Source organism: Oryctolagus cuniculus, chromosome 6, assembly GCF_964237555.1.
Source record: "Oryctolagus cuniculus chromosome 6, mOryCun1.1, whole genome shotgun sequence".
NCBI lineage: Eukaryota > Metazoa > Chordata > Mammalia > Lagomorpha > Leporidae > Oryctolagus > Oryctolagus cuniculus.
The window spans coordinates 86792119-86812472 of record NC_091437.1 but is presented as its reverse complement, the minus strand read 5'-3'; the positions used below and the strand labels follow the sequence as shown (position 1 = coordinate 86812472).

General features: G+C 39.2%; 1 protein-coding gene across 2 annotated transcripts in view; it reads right to left on the bottom strand.

Annotated features, from left to right (window-relative positions):
• The window catches only part of CLVS1 (clavesin 1), a 190828-nt gene that overhangs the window by 101469 nt on the left and 69005 nt on the right, over positions 1-20354 (bottom strand). The gene's annotated exons all lie outside the window — the stretch shown is intronic.

Here is a 20354-nt window from a genome sequence, read left to right as displayed (position 1 = left end):
GAAATCACTGAGTACATCAGTAACTATGACAACTGCCCGACTGGGATACAAACAAGAGTGACAGACAGTTCTCCAGTGTGGTGTGTCCTGTCCCACAGCATATACTCCCAATCACTAGCTGATTCTTTATTTCGAGTAACTGTCAGATCTGAGGAAATAGTGGCATATTCACCACAGTATTTGGTACCAAGTATTTCACCCAACAAGATAAGATCTTACGATGTCTGAATTTGGTGGTATAGTTTTGTGAGTAGGAAAATATAAACCTGAAAGACAAGTGATGCAAAATCTGCTATGTCCTCTTGTAAAATCATCAGGTTCCTTTCCATTCCAAGATGGCTCAAACTGTAAATGAACCTAATAACTGCAGATCTGAAATCAGGAAATCTGTGACCCAACAACGAGAACTTACCAAATGTTTGTTATAAGCTCAGTGTTGTGTTTCCTGTTTGAACCTATAAATTAATATGTCCTTTTTGTATTTTCGAAGAGCCTCTAATTAAATTAGAGTGGAGTAGGAGATTAGCAATGTGAGTAGAGAGAAATTGTTTAAAATTTGAGTATTGAGGGAAAGGTATATGGCAAGATGACAGCTTGAGATAGGTGGGTGATAAGGTGAGTAGGATTTTAATGGGATAAGTTGGAAAAGGGAGGACAAGACTTTTGGGAGACAATAGTGACATGAATGAAAAATAAAGATAGCACACTTTTTCTGTACAGTTCTTCTTACTAAAAATTATTTCCATGTATCAAGTTGAATTTTTCTTCCCCAAACATCACTCATTGGGAGTAATTCTGCTATATTTAAAAACCTCACATCTCCCCATAAATACAGTTTCAGCTTTCTAAACACAACAGTTGTGATCTCCTATCTAACTCCTAGACTTAAAAAGTATTACATCATACTTAGTGAAATAAGCCAGTTTCAAAAATATAAATACCACATGTTTTCTCTAATCTGTGGTAACTAATAGGGTATCAAAAGTGTAATATTAGGAGTGAAATTGACATTTTGGGCTTCAATGATTGTTTAAACCCTTATTTCTACTTTTGGCAACAGTGTTTTTTTCTTATTATTATTTGTTGGATTTTTACTTAGTGTAGAGTTAATTTTTTCAGTGTAAAGTAAACTAAAAGTAGATCATTGTAAAAAGAGAGGGTATAGGAGAGGAAGGAGGAGGGAGGGTGGGAAGGTGAGCAGGAGAGAGATTGGAGTAGGAAGTATCACTATGTTCCTAAATTAGTATACATGAACTACATAAAATTTGTATACCTTAAATAAAATTTACAAAGTATTACTAGCTTTAACCATTTCTCATAAAAAATACCTCTCAATACTTCCCTTATTGCTTTCTTTCAGATATGTTCTCTTTCCATTTTTAGAAATTTTATGTTCCTATTAACATAAGGCAAGTTATCACTGGGACGTTGTTTTGATTTTGGTTTTGTATTCATATCAAAATAATTATCTATAGACACAAGCCTTTTCAAGAGACAGCTTTTATTGGGATCAAACATTGATTTGAGAGTAGCTTGTCACCAAATACTATGACTCTAGATAATTCCAAATGAAAACATGAACAACACAATGATAAATTGGAAATTATCATCAGAGCCTCAGGGATGGAGTCTGAGTGCTTAGGAAAACATGTATAGAGAAAATCAGGGCTGAAAGGCTGAGCCTTAGATGAAGCCTACATTTAGTGCTGAGCTAGAAGGTAATAGAATTAAAGAAATAATAAAGGGCAAAAATACCAAAATGGTATATTGTGTGGGGGGGTGGATTTCAAGAAGCAAAAGTGCATTACTGAATTAGTGGACCCAATTCTTCACTTGTGCCTTGTGGCCTCACTGAGGATTCAGTGCATATTCTATCTTTTATCCCTACTACTTGACTTGACTAATGGCATGTACACAGACATGAAAACTGCTAATTCCAGGTCTAACTGTTAAGACAGCTCAGATGTCAACACTTGTCTTGCCTTCTGCCATTGCTGAGGTACAAATCATGCCACAGCTGGCATGCTGGACTAAGAATGGATGAGAAACATGCAAACCAGTGATTCCTTTACCAATCAGTAATCTTCATTAGAAGTAGAAGCACCTAGCTGAACCCTAACGAGAGAAACTCTATCCACCTCACAGATGCATGAGTAATATAATTGATTGATTTTTCCCTCAAAGACCTATTTATTTATTTGAAAGACAGAGGTACAGGCAGAGAGAGAGAGAGAGAGAGAGAGAGAGATTCTTCCATCTGCTGGTCCACTCCCCAAATGGCTGCAATGCTCAGAGCTGGGTATCTCCAAAGCCAGGAGCCAGGAGCCTCCTCTAGGTCTCCCATGTGGATGCAGGTGCCAAAGCACCTGAACCATCCTCCACTGCCTTACAGTCAGATCATCAGGGAGTAAGCCAGCTTGGAAGTGGAGCACCCAGGACTCAAAACAGTGCCCATATGGCTCCACAGTGGCAGTTCCAGCCACTGTACCACAGCATCAGCCCCAATAATTTGTTTTTTAAGCCATTGAGTTAGGGGATGGATTTTTATTCAGCAATAGTTATCTAATACTAGAAGGTCATTAATTAAGGGAGTCAAATGCAACATAAAGATCAAGATGAATAACAAAGTGTTATTGCATTTGACAAGTAGATCTTTGAGGAATTTTGAGAAAGAACTTTAAGTTGATGGAAGAGAGAATTCAGTAATTATAAAGATCTTTAACAAATCATTTTAAAAAATAGTACCTCTTTACATCACATATCCAGTCGTTTCCACTTTCATGAAAAGACATTGCAAAGATTTGAAAAGACATATCTTCCCAGAAACTTGGAAATCATTCTATGCATTTTGGGGACCAAAATGCATGTTTGGCATGGCAATGAAGGAGGTATGATATTCATGAGATGACCCCAGGAGAAAAGTAAAAGGATTATGGACTTTGTAATAGTTTCCAAATGTTCAAATGCTTTACATTTCCAGAAGAACTGGGTAGGCAGTAAAAAGTCAGATGGAATGTGTCTCTAGTCATGAGTCTATATCTCTGTTGAGGACTGTGACCCTACCTCGTATCTTTCCAGTAATCATTACCTTGATTTCCTTAGCTCCTGGCTTCTTCATGTGGATTTCTTCATCTTTTTCCCTTTGGTTCACCCTTCAATGGCCGCCGTGGCCGGTGCGCTGTGGCCAGCGCACCGCACTGATCCGATGGCAGGAGCCAGGTACTTATCCTGGTCTCCCATGGGGTGCAGGGTCCAAGTACTTGGGCCATCCTCCACTGCACTCCCGGGCCACAGCAGAGATCTGGCCTGGAAGAGGGGCGACCAGGACAGAATCAGGTGCCCCGACCAGGACTAGAACCTGGTGTGCCGGCGCCGCAAGGCGGAGGAGTAGCCTATAGAGCCGCGGTGCTGGCCCATCTCATTTTTTTTTTTAATTTAAAATACCTATTAGATCAAATAATTTGTGGAGTTACTTCAATCTGAAGGACAAGGAGAATATCTCTTTACTCCTTAAGTGGGGGCTAAATGTAGTGACTTCTTTCCAAAGAGCAGAGTATGGAAAGGGGGAAAAAGAGGAAGTTTGCACTAGAGAAATATGAGAAGCATTACCTGAACCAGATGATCAAGGTCAACTTCATCAGTGATAAATCATGTTGCTAGAACTTACTCCTGCTGTGGTGATGAAATTGTCACTTTACCTCTGTGTGGGGAGCAACTGGGAGCAACTCGGACTAGACTGTTACTGGAATTAAGACTTATTCTATGCATCTGCTCTCCCACAATATGGCGCTGGGAGAGGAGGAAACAGCTTCTACACAGCTGCCTCCAGTTCAACCAATAAACAGCAGGACCTGCTCCTGATTGGAGGAGAGCAGCATACTCTGCGTGTGGGTAGCAGAGTTGGGATTGGTGGAAGAGGACTATAAAGGAGGAGAGAGACAACATGCACCAGGAACATCTATCTGAAGGAACACCTGTGCAGCCCCCGAGAGAGCCAGCTGGCAGTGTGCCGCTCCCCCGCGGAAGTGGGGAAAGTGGCAGGGGAACCGCCCTTCCACGGAGGTGGAAGGGACGGTAGCCAACCCGGGAAGAACCAGCAGCAAACCCGGGAAGGGCCGAGCAGACGAAAGAACAACGCAGGGTCCTGTGTCGTTCCTCCACGAAGACGGGGAGCGACATAATGGTGCCGTGACTCGGATAGGAAGCCTAGGCAGGGTTTAGTGTCATTCCTCCATGAAGAGGGGGAGCGACACCTCTGTGCTCTTCCTTCCAAAGAATCAAAATGTCCCATTACCCACAAGAAAAATAATATACCTAATTCCCGTTGAGGGACAGTCTACAAAATACCTGACCAGTACTCCTCAAAATTGTCAAGTTTAACAGAAAACAAGGAAAAGCTAAAAAACTGTCAGCCGAGGAGAACCCAAGGAAACCTGAAAACTAAACATAACAAAGTTTTTTGGACAGAAGATCATGATGTAAAAACTTAAGAACTCTGGATAAGTACAAACTTCAGTGAGTAGCAATGTATTAATATTGGTTAGTTAGCTGTAAGAAATATACTAGCCATAGGATTTAATAATAGGGAAAACTAGATGTTCAGTATAAAGGAATGCTGAGCTATTTTCATAATAATTGTGTTAGTGGAAAGTACATTTAAAAAAATAGTGCCTACTAGAGATTGCACACTGCCATAATAGTTCTCCATGCATATTCTAACATGTTTTCTAAGCAAATCAAAATGGTCACAAACAGTTCAGCTATTTCATCTTGCAAATTGTGGAAATGAGAACAGAAAGCATTTCTAGAATTTCTTCATTCTACCAACTCATTTAGATTCATATATTGCTTAACTCTAATAATCCAGAAATAAAATGCATTTTCTTTATTGCCTATGGTCACAATTCTATCAGAGTATTTTGGGACTTGTGACAAAATAAACGGGCATGAGCAATAAGCCTACTAGCTAAAACAACTGTTCAGATGCTTGTATCTCACACTGGATGCCTGGGTTTGATGCCTGGTTCCAGCTCCTGACTCCAGCTTCCAGATAATGCAGACTGGAGGGGAGCAGTGTTGATGGCTCAACTAATTGGGCTCCTTTTATCCATGTAAAACGTTTGAATTGAGTTCCCAGATTCTAGTTTGGCCCAGTTCATTCCAGACTTCTATAGGCATTTGGGGAAAACCAGCTAATGAGAGTTCTATTTCTCCCTGTTTTCTTCTGTCTCTAAGATATTAAAAAAATGAATAAATGAACTAACAGATGACAAATGGATATTTATATTTTTTCTATCTTTTTTATAATTTGCATACCATCTATATAGTCTGTTATGGATGACATCAGTTTTAGATTGATAAGTATAAGGTTAAATGTGAAAACATGAAAAGCACTATGTGGACAGAAAATTGCCAGTGACACACAAATAATCATATTAGCAGAAAATACAGAACATAGATAGAACATAGATTTTTCCACAGAAAAGGGATTTTTTTTATTAATTAGGACTTAGCAGTGGTTTATCTACAGGGGTTTCATCATTAAACTGTGAGCAATTGGAGATTATGAATAGTGACTCATTTTTAGGTTCTAATGTTATTTTTATGAGTTGGGCATCCAACATTGCTACCTAGGGCTTTGAAATCTAAGTCAAAAGTATACTACAAATGGAGGCAAACTGTGGAAAAGAGTAATCTCTTACCAAATGAGAAGATGATTCAAGTTTCAAGAAGTGGCATGATTGTGCTTAGAATTTTTAGTGGAGGTTCCAGGACCTTGATCCCAAGGCTAGCCTTCTGTAAGAAAAAACTGGCTCTTTTGTGATCAGAGGACCCTGTAGTATGCTGGAGTTGCAAATGACACTATTTCTTAGAAGGACTTGGGGATGGGGGTGGAGATTGCTTCTTAGCCTATCCTAAAATCACAGTGCATATTCTCATACTAATTTTTCTGCTGTTGCAACAAGCCTTCTAATATTGTAGTTAAACCTCTTTGGCCAATTCTGTGTTGAAACCTCTTGACTTTATACTTAATGCAATTAAATGTTTATGATTTCTTTCTTGGGAAATTTTTAAGGTCAACTGTAAACTACAAGGTAGTTTTGAATATAATTTTTTCCCAAATATCTATGTCACAGGTACGGAAACCTTGCATCTGCCCAAGCTCCTTTATCTCTTTATTCCATTTAAAACTTCTTTCATGGTTAATTACTAAAATAACTATTGTGTGGTTCTCACAGTTACTGAGAGTGGTTTCCCCCTTGCAAGGATACTAATGCCAAAGTGAAGCTCACAAGGAAAACATGCTCCCTGGATCTCCTCTGAGGCATTTTGGCCTCTGAGCAGGGAAACAACTCTCTTTTGAGATAATGGCAAAAGAGCCTGTGCCGAAGAGAAGTGAGGGAGCTTCACATCTTGCCTCTGCCACTCACTAAATATGAAACTACTTGTACACAACCAAAAGTCAGCAAAGGATACTTCCTGTTGATTCAGGAGAACAATGGTTTCAAGCAAAGTGGTATGTCAGGGGGCCAGTACTATGGTGTAGTAGGTTAAGGCTCTGCCTGTGGTGCTGGGATCCTATATGGGTACCAATTCATGTCCCAGCTTGCTCCTATGCCAATTTGGTTCTCTGTTAATGGTCTAGAAAGGCAGTGAAAAATGCCCCAAGTACTTGGGCACCCACATGGGAGACACAGAAGCAGCTCCTGTCTCCTGGCTTCAGATCAGCCCAGCTCCAGCAGTTGTGGCCATTTGGGGAGTGAACCAGTAGATGGAAGACCCCTCTGTCTGCTTCTCCCTCTCTTTCTAACTCTGCCTATCAAATAAATAAATCAATCTTACAAAAAAATAAAGGATATGTCGAGGCCTGAAACATGGCATAGCAGTTAAACCACCACTTGTGATGCCAGCATCCCATCTGGATACTGGTTCCTATCCCAGTTGCTCCATTTCCAATCCAGCTGCCTGCTAATGCATCTGGGAAGGCAGCAAATGATGGATCAAGTGCTTAAACTCCTACACCCATGTGGGAAGCCCACTCCTAACTTTAGCTTGGCCCAGCCCTGACTGGTGTGGCCATTTGGAGAATGCACCAGTTGATGGAAGATCTCTCAATCTCTCTCTCTCTCTCTCTCTCTCTCTGTAACTCTTTCAAATTAATAAATAAATCTTTAAAAATTGAAATGTGCAAATGAGCTTTATGAATTGGAAAGCACATCCCAATAGGAGGTAGTATTGTACTTGCAAGAATTATAAAGATACCTGTCTTTGTCATGCTGCTTTCATGGTGGTGATTGTAGCAGAACAATTAGAAGTACACAAAATCCAATCAGGTACTGTTTAAGTGAGCCTACTGTCTCCTCTTCTAGAGCTGAGGGTCTTTGAAAAATGATCTGGGATGGAGATTCAGATTATATACTTTCCTAAATGGCTTCTAATAATTCCTATGTGATTCAGGTTTGAGTTGGACAACGTCATTGATTGTATGTCATTGTGCTCCTAGGAAAATGAATATCTATTTCTCAATGGGATGATCAAGGGGAGGAACAAAAGTTTGTGTTCTGAAAATATTTGGTTTATAAAGGATGCTAATAAAAATGCTGTGCTTTGCTATTGTAGAATTAACATTAGTAAAAGATTAATCTTTAATTTACTACCCTGAATCATAGCTACAAATTGTCAAATTAGACCAACTTTTCTCAGCAAGGATAATCTCCCAGAGAACTGAAACCTGTACTTAATTCTGCTTCCATTATTTAATGGGGCACATATTTTCAAGAGGAGAAAGGAAGGAAGGGAGAACAAGGAGAAAAGCAAGGAGGAAAGAGAAAGAGACAGAAAGGAAGAAGGAAATAAGGAAAAGTAAATGTAATAAGCACATTTTTATCTCTTTTAATTTCATCCTATCCTAGTCAGTGCAGCAAATATTGGATTTGTATTGCCTTAAGAATATTATTCCTTGTAATATTGGAATAATGAATTGCCTACTGACATTATTAGTTGGAAAGAGAATACTTGGCATTCAGTCTTAGGATCAGATAGAATAATGGATTGAATACTATTCAAACATCTGATAACATAAATTCTTTAGAGATTTAGATAAAGAACAAGCTACAGAATTTTATTTGATTTCTGAATTTTGGTTCAATTCAGGTCACAGAAGCTTGACTGAATTGTGTATATTTCACAAAAACAACAAGCCATTGCAAATATTTGTGTATCTCTACCAAGTAAGACAAAATAATATATGGAAAGCATACGGGTCAGTCAGCCTCTGCTCCAACCTGTCCCCAGTTCAACCAATGCTTACTGAAAACCTAACACAAAGGATAATGTTTTTGCCCAAGAACAAGGCCCTGATTTTGAAATTGTGTAGAGGAAATCGTGATGGCAAATATAGTGCTCTTTCATTCAAGGAGAGCCAGGAGATAAGAGGATGTTTTCTTTTGACCAATCCTGGCAGGCCTATCCATCTCTGCATAAAGATACCAGAATGTAAAATATTCATATTCACCACTCAAAATGATACTTAGAATGAAAGCTTTCAAGAAGTAGTCTGCTGGGATCCTTCTTTGTGTTTCTGTGGATAAGAAGAGTAGAAACCATCATGTGTATATAAATCACACACACACATACAATAAAGCACCATTTGTAGTTAATTCCCCTAGATTCTGTCTCCCCTCTACTTAGTTCTTTGGTTTAAATAAATAAATGATTTGAATAAATAAAACCAACATTTTATCACTTTGAGTCCTGCTGCTTCTAAATTCTCCCAAGAATTGAAGAGAGTAAAATTAACACCAAATGCATCCATCTGCTAATTTCAACGATTAGTGAAATTTCTTACTATTCATTTGTTTCTTTTTAAATTTTTTGAAATACTTGCTACTGGATAAGGGTAAGGAGGCATTTATTCAGTGTTAATGAAGCTCTTCTTTGGGGAAAGCACAAAAAAGGATGTATTTACTTTTTTGCTATTAGATGGAAACCAGTAGGAGGCATTAAAAAATACGTTTGTGTGAGGCAATGAAATGTAGTGATGAAAAGAATAATGTTTAGAGTTAGGTAGACCCTGAGTCAAGTCCCAGCTAGGTTTTCTTTGTGGGCTTAGCAAGTTGCTTTGTCTCTCAGTAGTTGATAAGTGTATGCCTTTGTAGGAGGATCACGGCTCTCACCTCACTGGTGATGATAAAGTGAGATAATGAACACAAAACTTTAGCAGAGCAACTGGCTCATGTGGGAATATTTTGTAGAGATCATGGATAATGGAATTAAAAGATTGTGTGTGGGGCCTGCGCTGTGGCACAGTGGGTTAATACCCTGACCTGAAGCACCTGTGTCCCACGTGGGGGCCGGTTCTCGTTCCGGCTGTTCCACTTCTGATCTAGCTCACTGTTATGGCCTGGGATAGCAGTAGAAGATGACCCAAGTCCTTGGGCCCCTGCACCCACATGGGAGACCCGGAGGAAGCTCCTGGCTCCTGGCTTCGGATCAGCGCAGATCCAGCCATTGGGGCCAATTGGGGTGTGAACCATCAGATGGAAGATTCTCTCTCTCTGCCTCTCCTTCTCTCTTTGTGTAACTCTGGCTTTCAAATAAATAAATAAATAAATATTTATAAAAAAAAAGATTGTGTGCATTTTCCTTAAGCTTTTTGAAATCCCCTTATATTAATGCTGAGTGCTGATAGTCACAGTCGTCTTCATTGTTACATAAGTAAAGGTTGTATCAAGTAGAAAGTAATACTGGGGTTCACAAGAAAGAGAGATCACTGAAGTCTGAGGGTGGTGGTGGTGGAAGATTTTCACATGGGCCATGAGGAATGCAGAGGTTTGGAAATTGTATACAGAAGGAGGCAAAGGCAGAAGAAGCCACATAGACAACGGTAACAACTGAGAGTATAGACACCATCTATTGAGAGCAATGATGAGTTCACTTGTGCCAGGGGGGTGAGAGAAAAGGAATGCAAAAATGAGGTCAGAAATTTAATGAATCCATCTTCATTCCATTTGCTGGCAGATCTGCTGTTTAGGTAGAATAGGGGAGGAACAGAAGCTGGGCTTCAGGAAGACCGGGACTGGCAGTAGGGACTGTGTGAACTGAAGGCAGAGGACCTGAATGAATGAGCCTAATTACGAGGAGGTGATAACCTCACAGTAGCTGAGAGCGGAATAGAAATGAAAGGGCTGTGAGAACCATGGGGGATGGTGCTAAGACTTAATTATTAATTAAATATGGGTATGAAAAGGGAAGGACAGTAGTACTATTAAGAACAAGGGTAACTGTCTGGAAGGAAGTGTGTCAGAGCACAGTAAGGATTAGCACTCAACACAGTTGCACACAATATTAATATTAACATTGTTTGACCCTGGAATTGTGAAAGGGACTAGAACTGCATGGTGTGGTGAGATCTGCATTCCTACCACTCAACTGAGATGAAATACCACCACTCCCAAATGTCACGCATCTGGAGGAGGGACTATTTCTTGTTCTATTCATATCATGGGAATACTTACCCATTTAGCTTAGAGTATGGGCTCCATTAGAGCTGGTAGTGTGATGTATTTGCCTTGGAATCCCTGGAAACAACCAGTAGTTACCCAGAGTAAAATTCAATAAATGATTCTTGGTCAAGAAAAGAAGGTAGGCATATTAACCAATAAGCTAGGAACCCTGAAACACTGAATATAAACAAAATTCACTCTGATATTACTTGTAGGAAAACTGCTATATCCTTTGATGTTTCTCATGCTCATTGCTGATATCCAATTTGTGTCTTTAAGCATTGTTTTCTGACCTAGCTCATATTCATAGAGAAAAATGTTCTCGTGAGAATCATGGATTCAGGAGGAGGAAGGGAAGCTAGGCTTTCACATTTGATTTTGTTTAACAGAGGGCCATCCCTGCATTCACATGAGGTCAGTGTGGTCACAAATAAAGTAATAAAGTCAGTGAGAAAAGGACAATCTGAAGCAGTTAATAAAATGCTGGAGAGTTGCTTACAGAAGGGAAAGCTGGCAAACCATGAGATTCTTAGCACTTTGTGGGAAGAACTTGTCCCCAGACAGCACTTTCCAATAGTCTGTAATGCTAGTGTGGAGTGGTTTTGTTTCATCCACTCTCTGGGGAGGCCAGTGTCAATATGGAGTAGCAGCAGAAGAATTAAAAACAAAAATAAAATCCAAAACTCCAAAAGAAGTGAGCTAAGAGTATTCCATCCATTCCTAAATGAGAATGAAAAATTAATTTCATGCCTGTCTATTCTGGTAATTCCCTTGTTTGAGGATGTTCAGAAAAGTATAAATTAGAAAGAGTCTCAAGAATGCAAATAAGCATTTAATATAGCCAAATAAGCACTGATGTTAGCATTTCCATTTTGGCCAGAAAGTCCACACCAGATCATTTCTACATTTATAAACTGAAAACAGGTGACAGATTGCAAAGTGCCTCTGGCTTCCTCTCCAGTAAGTTAGAGTGTCCTCACAATTGGTAACAGACAACACAGGTACACTCACTCTGCAAAACTGACACCTTTTAAAATCACAGAAATAACACATGTAGTTTTTTACATGTGTTCATTATTCATTCCATAAAGATTTATTGAAAATAGGTATGCAGCAAAGATCATATCAGACTAACTTGGGTCTCAAATGGCAAGATCTCCCCCTGAAGTAGGCATCAATGGAATTCAACTGGTACTTCTAGGTCTTGCTCCTGGCAATATTGAACTCCTGGTAATGTACAAGTCATGACTTGAAATGAAATATTCCTTCTCCTGAGCCTATCTTATTCCTATAACCATAAAATCAATTGAAGTATAAAAACTTGAGCAACGAGATGAGAAGGCATTTTACAAAAACATCCATCTCATGATACTACATTGCTTTGAATGATTTCACACTCATGAGCTCTACCCTCCTAGCAATACCCTGTAATCACTCATGTAATCAAAAGGTACCTCTCAGAAATCACTAACTCTGAGAACAGTGTGCAAGGCAACCTGAATAAAATGATGCATTAGCGAAACAACTCTTACAGGTGTTGCATATCATGGGAGGCATAAATATATAAAGACATCAATATCACTTGGGAGAATTACAAGATTTTACAACCAAGAGAAATCTTAAGTCTCTAAAATTAGTTTCCTATTATTAGAAATTTGAATCCTGAAATATACTCATAATTAACATCAGAAGATTTAATAAAGACTGTTGAGCTTAGAGATCTGCAATCTGATTGACATTTTCAAAGTTGGTTTAGCATTTCCCCCTTTAAAAATCCTTGTCTTCCTAATCTAAAACCAATGAAACAGCAGCAAGCAATCAAATTCATGAAAGACCAACAGGAAAAGGCCACAGGAAACCATTATGTGATGGAAAGATAAGTCTTATTTCCATAGTTCATGTATTCAGGACAACTTTATCATCTACATGACAGAAAGAAATACAACTTGTTGGCTAGTTTTCAGGTCTGCATTCTTCTACCTACCTACCTTTCTTCAGCCGTCTCATTTTCCTCAAGACAACTCAGTTACTGGATTCTCACAAGTAGAGAACCAGGATACAAGGCTGCTGGGACCTCAATAGGTCTCGGACTCAAGGAGATCCCGACCACTGAGTACAACGTTTTTGAGTTTGAAACCAGAAAGGCAAGCCTTATGAGAAGAAATGTTGGTCTTGATCAACTCCTGGAATGCTTAATGATAGCTTGCAAATAACAATAACAACAAGAGATCATCTTTCTGAAACCAGGTTAATTATGCCTCCATGAGCCAAAGGGGAAAACTTCCTGCAAGAGCCATCTGCACTTTTCCATAACTGAACCTGTGCTTTGTTTCAGCAGACATGTCATTTTTGGAGGCTTCAGAAAAGTTAGAGCCTAGAGTGCTATGACTATCAGCATTAATTGGCAACATCAGATATACATCAGGGTACAGATTAGGGAGTTTCTAGGTTCCTCCCAGAAGAGGGCCCACAAGTACACCCATTACACCCCAGCCTAGCCCAAGTCAGGCAACTGATGTAGAGCCAAGAGTGGCCATGTCCTCTCCCTTCTCTCTTTCATAAAGCAGATTAGCTGGGAGTTTCAAAAGACCCTCTTTCTGTCCTCTAGTCAGCATAGACTTATTCTTGTACTATCTAATTTTAAGAATCAGAAAGCATACAAACAATAATACTCAATACCATAGTAATTACATAAAATAATGAACGTAAGCTTGGCATAGTTCGTTTAGCAACAACACTAGCAAAGGACTAGTTGACTTTTCACATCCAAAGTGCAGTGTGCTTGGAGATTAATTTTATCCTACCAGGTAACTTCAGCCATGGAAGCTCTGATGTCTCTCTAGGGAATTATTTTATGGAAGTAGTTAAAAACAACATTGGTTCCTTTTACTTAATTACATCACAGATTATCACTTGGTAATTCTCTAAGCAATTAGAACCAGTAGTTATTATTTATTGCTGCTACTTAACAGTAGCTACGCTGCAGGAGATACTGTAAAACAGCAGTATTTACTTATTTTCAAAGTAGGGCCAAAATTACCTGCACTGTGAATAGCAACACAGAATTTGAAACATAGAGTTACAATATTTAAATTTGAAACATAGAGATACAATATTTAAATATCCACAAAAAGAAAAACATTTTAGGACTTGAAATTTTGCTACAAGAGGATTTCAGTTCCTGTATTTATCCTAAAAAATCAAATTGTTTTTAGTTGGAAAACACTCAAGTAAAGAAGCAAAGAAATATTAGCAGTTTAATTTCCAGAGGGGAAAAAATTTAGTAGTTCAGCCCCTGGAAAGTTCTATTTTAAATGTCCCTCCTGATGTAAACTTGTGCAGCCATTGTGGATGACAGTATGGAGTTACTTCAGAAAGCTGAAAATAGATATACCATATGGCCTAGCAATCCCCACTCTTGGTAATTTAACCAAAGGAAATGAAATCAGCATATGAAAAAGTTATCTGTACCCCCATGTTTATTGCAGCTGAATTCATAATAGCTAAGAAATGTAATCAACCCAGATGTCCAGATGACTGGATAAAGAGGACTGGATGGCATATATACACTATGGAATACTACTCAGCTGTAAAAAAAGAATGAAATCCTCTTTTGTTACAAAATGGATGCAACTGAAAACCATTATACTTAGTGAAATAAGCCAGTCCCCAAAAGACAAATATTTTCCCTGATATGTGATAACTAATAGATTACCAAAAATGTAATGTATAAGAGTGAAATTCACATTTTGAAATTCAATGATTGCTTACAGCCCTTGTCTCTACTATTGAGAAACAGTTGGAGATAGGATGGACCTCTTCACATTTAGGGCACATCTGACATGTGCATATTGGGTGGAGGGTGTCATCACTGGTTTTTCACAATATTTGGAGAATGTTATCAACACTTGTTGGGCAGTGGTCCATAATTCTAAATGCCCTAAATGTGTAGCAAAGACCTTCAAATACAATCCCATTCCAAATGTTAGTACCCTCTTTACACTACATAATGACATTTGGATTCAGAGCTCAATGAAACTAGGTGCTTCATAGGAACAGGGTTCTTGACACCTGTGTCCAGTATCCTGTCCTAGCTCTGAAACTCCCAGAACATTTAAAGGAGGAACTACTGACTCCAAAAGGAGTTTGAATAAACTACAGAATCAAGAATATTTCTTATCTCTTTCTCCCCTCTTAGAACATTCTTTCCCTTTTCTTCACTGAGCTCTTTTTCATATTTCAAATTTTTGTCAATTCTACTTTCTTAGGGAAAGTATTGACTTTCCCTAAGGCAAAGTATTGACAAGGACTCTGACTTTAACAAAATTCTGAGCACTTTATCAAGTAGGTCTCTTCTTTGGCCTGTGTCTGGCCTGCAGAATCCAGTTTTAGCAAAGAACCCTGCTAAGCAAGGTTATTGAAATCATCCTTCCCTTTGACATCTAATCAAGTTTCTCTTCTCCCTCCATGCATTGTTAATACCTCACCATTTCCTCTTAGTAATGCTCCATTCAACTCCCTGCCCTGTCTTTTGGCTATAAATCCCAACTTGTCCCTGTTGTGTTCAGAGTTTGGTTCAATCTCTATCCTATAATGATAGCCTTGATCCCTATTTGCAGTTGTCTTGAATACAGTCTTCCTTGCTATTCTTAACAAGTGTCCAGTGAATACTTTTTCTTTTATAATATTAATAAATAAATATCAAGGATTTATCCCTGACATGAGCTGTCTAGATAAATATTCCCACATGGGAATGTTAACCCTAAAGCTGGAAGAGAAGTTTGGCAGATGAGATAAAGGAATCCTTCACAGAGTGATTTCATGAGGACTGGGTCATTCCTTCTATAATCTGACCTTAGAGTGCACTCCCCTGTGCATCCAGGGACAGACGCCTGGGAAGACTTATTGCATCCATTTGTGCTAATGAGCTTTCTCTGTAATCAAGGCTGCCAGCTGTGTCAACCTATAGACTAGAGAAAGGGAAGTCTCCATGAAGCCTGGAGAATATCCTTTGGGGGATTTAACTGACAAAGGAGACAATCTGGCACCTTGAGATTATGTGCATGAAACTGAGGACCAGGATACTATCAAGTAGGGCAGCCCTATCAGCTATTATTCTATGCTGAATGGATGCAGTAATTTCTACTAACTGTATACCCTTTGCTGACATATTTGTCATAATTAAGGGCCTGAAGAAATATAACATACAAAATCAACCATAGTATTTATTGTATATTATTTAAAGAAGAAATCACAAGCTCTTCAAGAATCAGTGGAAGAGATTTGGTTTATTTATCTTCACCCAACACTATGAAAAGACAACTCATATATTCTTTATTTTGATGAGAATATGTTTTCTTCTTCCCCCATCTCCAGGATAATTTTGAAACAAAAAGGAAATTATTTGCAGTCCATATGACACCAATAACTTGGAAAGAACTATCTCAGAAGGGCACAGAATTTACTGGTTTACAGCCCAAAAGATACAGTATCAGTCCAATTAAATTTCTTCTGCATTGTTCTTAGAAGAAAGGAATACAGATGACATCTAATGGTCACCTAACGTGTGCCAGCTACATGTGCCACATATTCTACATGCACTGTCTCATTTATTCTCAAAGTCTGTAAAGTAGACATCAGCCCACACACATGCAGAAATAACAGCTTGGTGAGTCACTGGTGGAAAGCAGCACAGCAAAGTGACGGGCAGTGATCAAAACTTGGGTATCCAACAATACAATCCACATTCTGTCCTCAAGGAATCAGGAGCAGGGTATGGGGACCTGACTCCAAGACTCCCTAAAAAATACGTCTTAGCACCCTCCACGAGGAGAAGAATTTACTTGTGGACAGGACACGACACAGTGGCTGACAAGTCAAATGCCTGTGAGGACCAGACGAGGCATGTGACTGAATGAAACAGGTTGAGGACATCGGTCCACTAGTTTGTTACCATGAGTTTAGATAAAACATGGAGCTGACGACAAGGAAAACAGGCATTTCCATAAGCTGCCTGTATATATGTATATCTAAGCTACATGTTTATATTTGAATGAACTATTTTACTTCTTTATGACTCAAGTGGACTGTTTGTAAAATGAAAAGATACAGAATTCTTGCATGTACATTGATTTTAACAGTCTTTTCTAATGTCATTAAAGGGAGATCCATCTTTTTTTACACTATAGAAATAAGCAATTTCTCCCTCTCCCAGTTCTTCAGTGGCTACTCTCTTTACAAGGTCTATAACCTTGATCACATGCAACTAACATGATGAAGTTTACAAATACCTGGTAGTCTCTGCAGGCTAGAATAGTTGGTATCTCACTCTTTAAATGATGAGGAATTGATTTGTAAGTAAGTCATAATAAACTTAATCAGCCAACGAGAACATTTCTCAAAGCAAATTTCAAAAACCATGTATTTTGTGTCAACAAAACTAATTTTGGGAAACAAATCTGTAGAAATGATATACCCAGTAGACTATAAAAAAAGAAAGGCTTAAACTTTTACATTATAGTAACACAAATTTTCAAGTTTGCAGAAAATATATATAACTAAATATATATATATATATTTATATAACTAAATAAAACAGAAAACAATGTACATTTAACTAAGACTGACTAAAGCAAAAGACCTCATAAGCTCTATTCACTAGAGTAGTTAACCTAAAATTCATGTGACTGGTGTACATAACACCCTTGATTCATGGTTTTTGGAACACTTCTATTCAAATACTCTATTTCTCTTTCTTGAGAACTCTATTTGAGCAGCCTCTCTCCTGGGGGTACTCAGACTTCAATAGTGGACCTGGGTTAGCAAACCTGTGCCCCCAAAGCTGGATGTTGCATTTAGAGGGAGCACATCTGTTGGCCCAAATCTTTGTAATCATTTTTACCATTACACTTTGGAGGGGAATAAGACGTCATGCCTGGAATCCTAAACAAATACTGGACTTATCCTTGGATAAAATTTACTTGTTGGGTAGCTGAGAGTGCTAGGAACAAATCTACTAGGACTTAGGCTGACAGACGTGGGGAAAGATACAGAGGGAAAGTCAGATGCGAGTGCACACTGGCAATGGATGGCTGAAGAGGCTTGTGCAGACTATGGTTGCACACAAAGTACAATATAATTATATATCGATCTGACATGTTGGAAATGACTGGCTTAGAGGAGGAGGGATGTGAGGGAACAAATAAAGAACATTTTTCAAATATTTGATGAATATGTTCTCTTATTCTCTTTTTATTGGGTCCAGAAGAAGAGGGAAGTTCTTAAATTACTGTTTGAGAGATCTCAACTGGAAGACAAATGTTCCAGTTACAAGAGTTGTTCATAATGTTTGTAGGCTACTGAGAGATTGCAAATCAATTTATCCAATGACTTTAAGAAAATACAGAAGTTTAGAGCAGGTTCAAAGTCTTCACCATTATACATGAGAAAAACTAAGGCCCAGAAGACACAGCTCCAAAGTATCAGAGCCGAGATCTGAACTTCAGTGTCCAAATATCACAGTAGGAAGGGACCTGAAAAGTCACACAGACCCTAGATGGCCAGCAGAGTTTGTTGTTTATTATGAGTGTGTGTGGGAGTGGAACCATAGTTAAGAGGAACAAGGAAGAAGAAAGCTTTTTTAAATTGAGATAATTGTAGATTCACATTCTGTTATAATCCTTTGTGTATCTGTTTATATGTGTATGTTTTGTTCTACACAATCTTATCCAACATAGGCTGGTGTGTCCACCACCACAGAAAAGATATCAAACAGATCCACCACACCATGGAGCCTACATGTTGCCCTTTTCTATGTTCTTCCAATTCCAAAACCTGGCAGTCGTTTTTCGGTCCTTCATTTCTAAAATTTTGTTATCTCAACAATGCTACATAAGTAGAATATCATGTTATTCAGTCTTTCTGAAATGGCTTTTTCCATACAGCATAATTATCCAAAGATTCATCCAAGTCATTCCATATATAAAAAGTTTCATTTATTGCTGAGTAGTTTTCAATGTGTAGATATACCAGATTGTTTAATCATTTACTTGGTGCAAGGTCTATGAGTGAATTTTAGTTTTCAGTACTTACAAATAAAGCTTCTATGGATATTTGTGTATAGGCTCTTGACTCCTGGCTTCAGCCTTGCCCAGTCCCAGCCATTGCATTGGGGAGTGAATCAGTGGATGGAAGATATTTCTCTCTCTCTCTCTCTCTCTTTCTCTCTCTCTCTGACTTTCAAATAGATAAATAAACATTTTAAAAAGAATTCGGTGTTTTTGATGTTTCAATGATCAAATATAATTTATAAAACTCACAAGAAATGGAATAGTCAATTATAAGCATCACGTTGTGATCTTCCTGGTGTTCCTTCTTCCTGATGCTCCAATCTTCTTTATCTTCTGCTTTCTGCCTGTAACTATTTCCTTAGCCAATTTTAAAGGGTAGATCTGCTGAGAGCAACATTCAGTTTTACTTTGAGAATATTTTTATTCTTCATTCCTGAAGGATGTTCTACAAGATGTGCAACCCATGGCTGACAATTCTTTTCTTTCAGCCCTTGAAAAATGTTGTGACTCTTTCTGCCTTTACCCTTTCACATGAAAAATCCACTGTTCCTTGAGTTGGTGTTCCTTTTCATATAAGCTGATGTTTCTATCTGTTGGCTATCAAGATCTTCTTTCTGGTCACCAGTACTGCTGTGCCTCCCACTGGCCCTGCTGGTCCTGCCTAAAGAGTAGGCAGAGGTTTCCCAGGCTGCACCACTTGGTGTGGTGAAGGCAGGGGCAGGGCACTGGGATTCCTGCACAGGTGCTCACAAGCTGTCTCAGTATTTCCGATCAACAAAGTAAAATCTCAGACCCTGGAGATCCAAAAGTCCTCAGGGTCTGCCAGCCTGCGCTTATATCTCTTTCCCAGCCTATGGGGAGAAAGAGGCCCACAATTAGGCCGCCTATTGTGACAGGGCCCCTCCTTCTTCTGTCTGTCTGTCTCTGGCCAGGGCAGGGGATCACTCCACATAGCTGCTCACCGTTAGTGGGGTCGTGAGTGGTGCCCTTGCCTGGCACCTGGCTTTCCTTCTGTCATCACAGAGAACATCATCAGATCTCAAAAGGAGTACAGCCTACTACTGTCTTACTGCAAGTTTCAGTTGTCAGAAAAACCGCAGGCTGGGTATCCTCCTTTTGGATGTGAGGATTTAAGATTTCCGGTCACTGACGTCTTCCATTCTTGGAAAACCGGTTTGCCTTCCTCTTCCTATCTCTCAGACCTCTCCTTCGCTGTTTCTACTGTTGTTTCCAGGGTTGTCGGCTGTGCTTAGCAGGCAGGAGCAAAAGGCAGCTCCTCTATACCACCTTGTCAGGAAGGGAAATCAGGTCATTGGGGAAGTCTTCATTTGTTTACTTCCAGGGCACAGGACACAATCTGAAGTTGTATTTGGCACCTAGTATACATCTGCCTTTTTCTGTATACTGGAGTGTTCCTATGTGTCTCAAAGGCCTCTGAGATGAGGATCCACACCCTGCTCATGCCTAGGACCTGGATGTAGCTATACCAGTTACATCCAGAGTCCACAGAGAGTTTCCACGGAAAGCACTCAGCGGGACTCCAGGCCGAACTTGGCTGCTCCTCACAAAGGAAAACCAGCACCCAGAGGCTACATATTTCATCCAAATCCAAAGCACAGGTGGCTTCCAAAATGGAAGCTGCACAATAGCAGCATCCAGTGTTTTGCTCAGAGTTACATTTCGGGGGCCCAGGGCAGTGCCTGGCATAGGGAAGTTGTTTAATAAACGCCTGCTTGGATGACACATCAACAGGATGTAGAGTAACCTCTGTGTCCTGCAG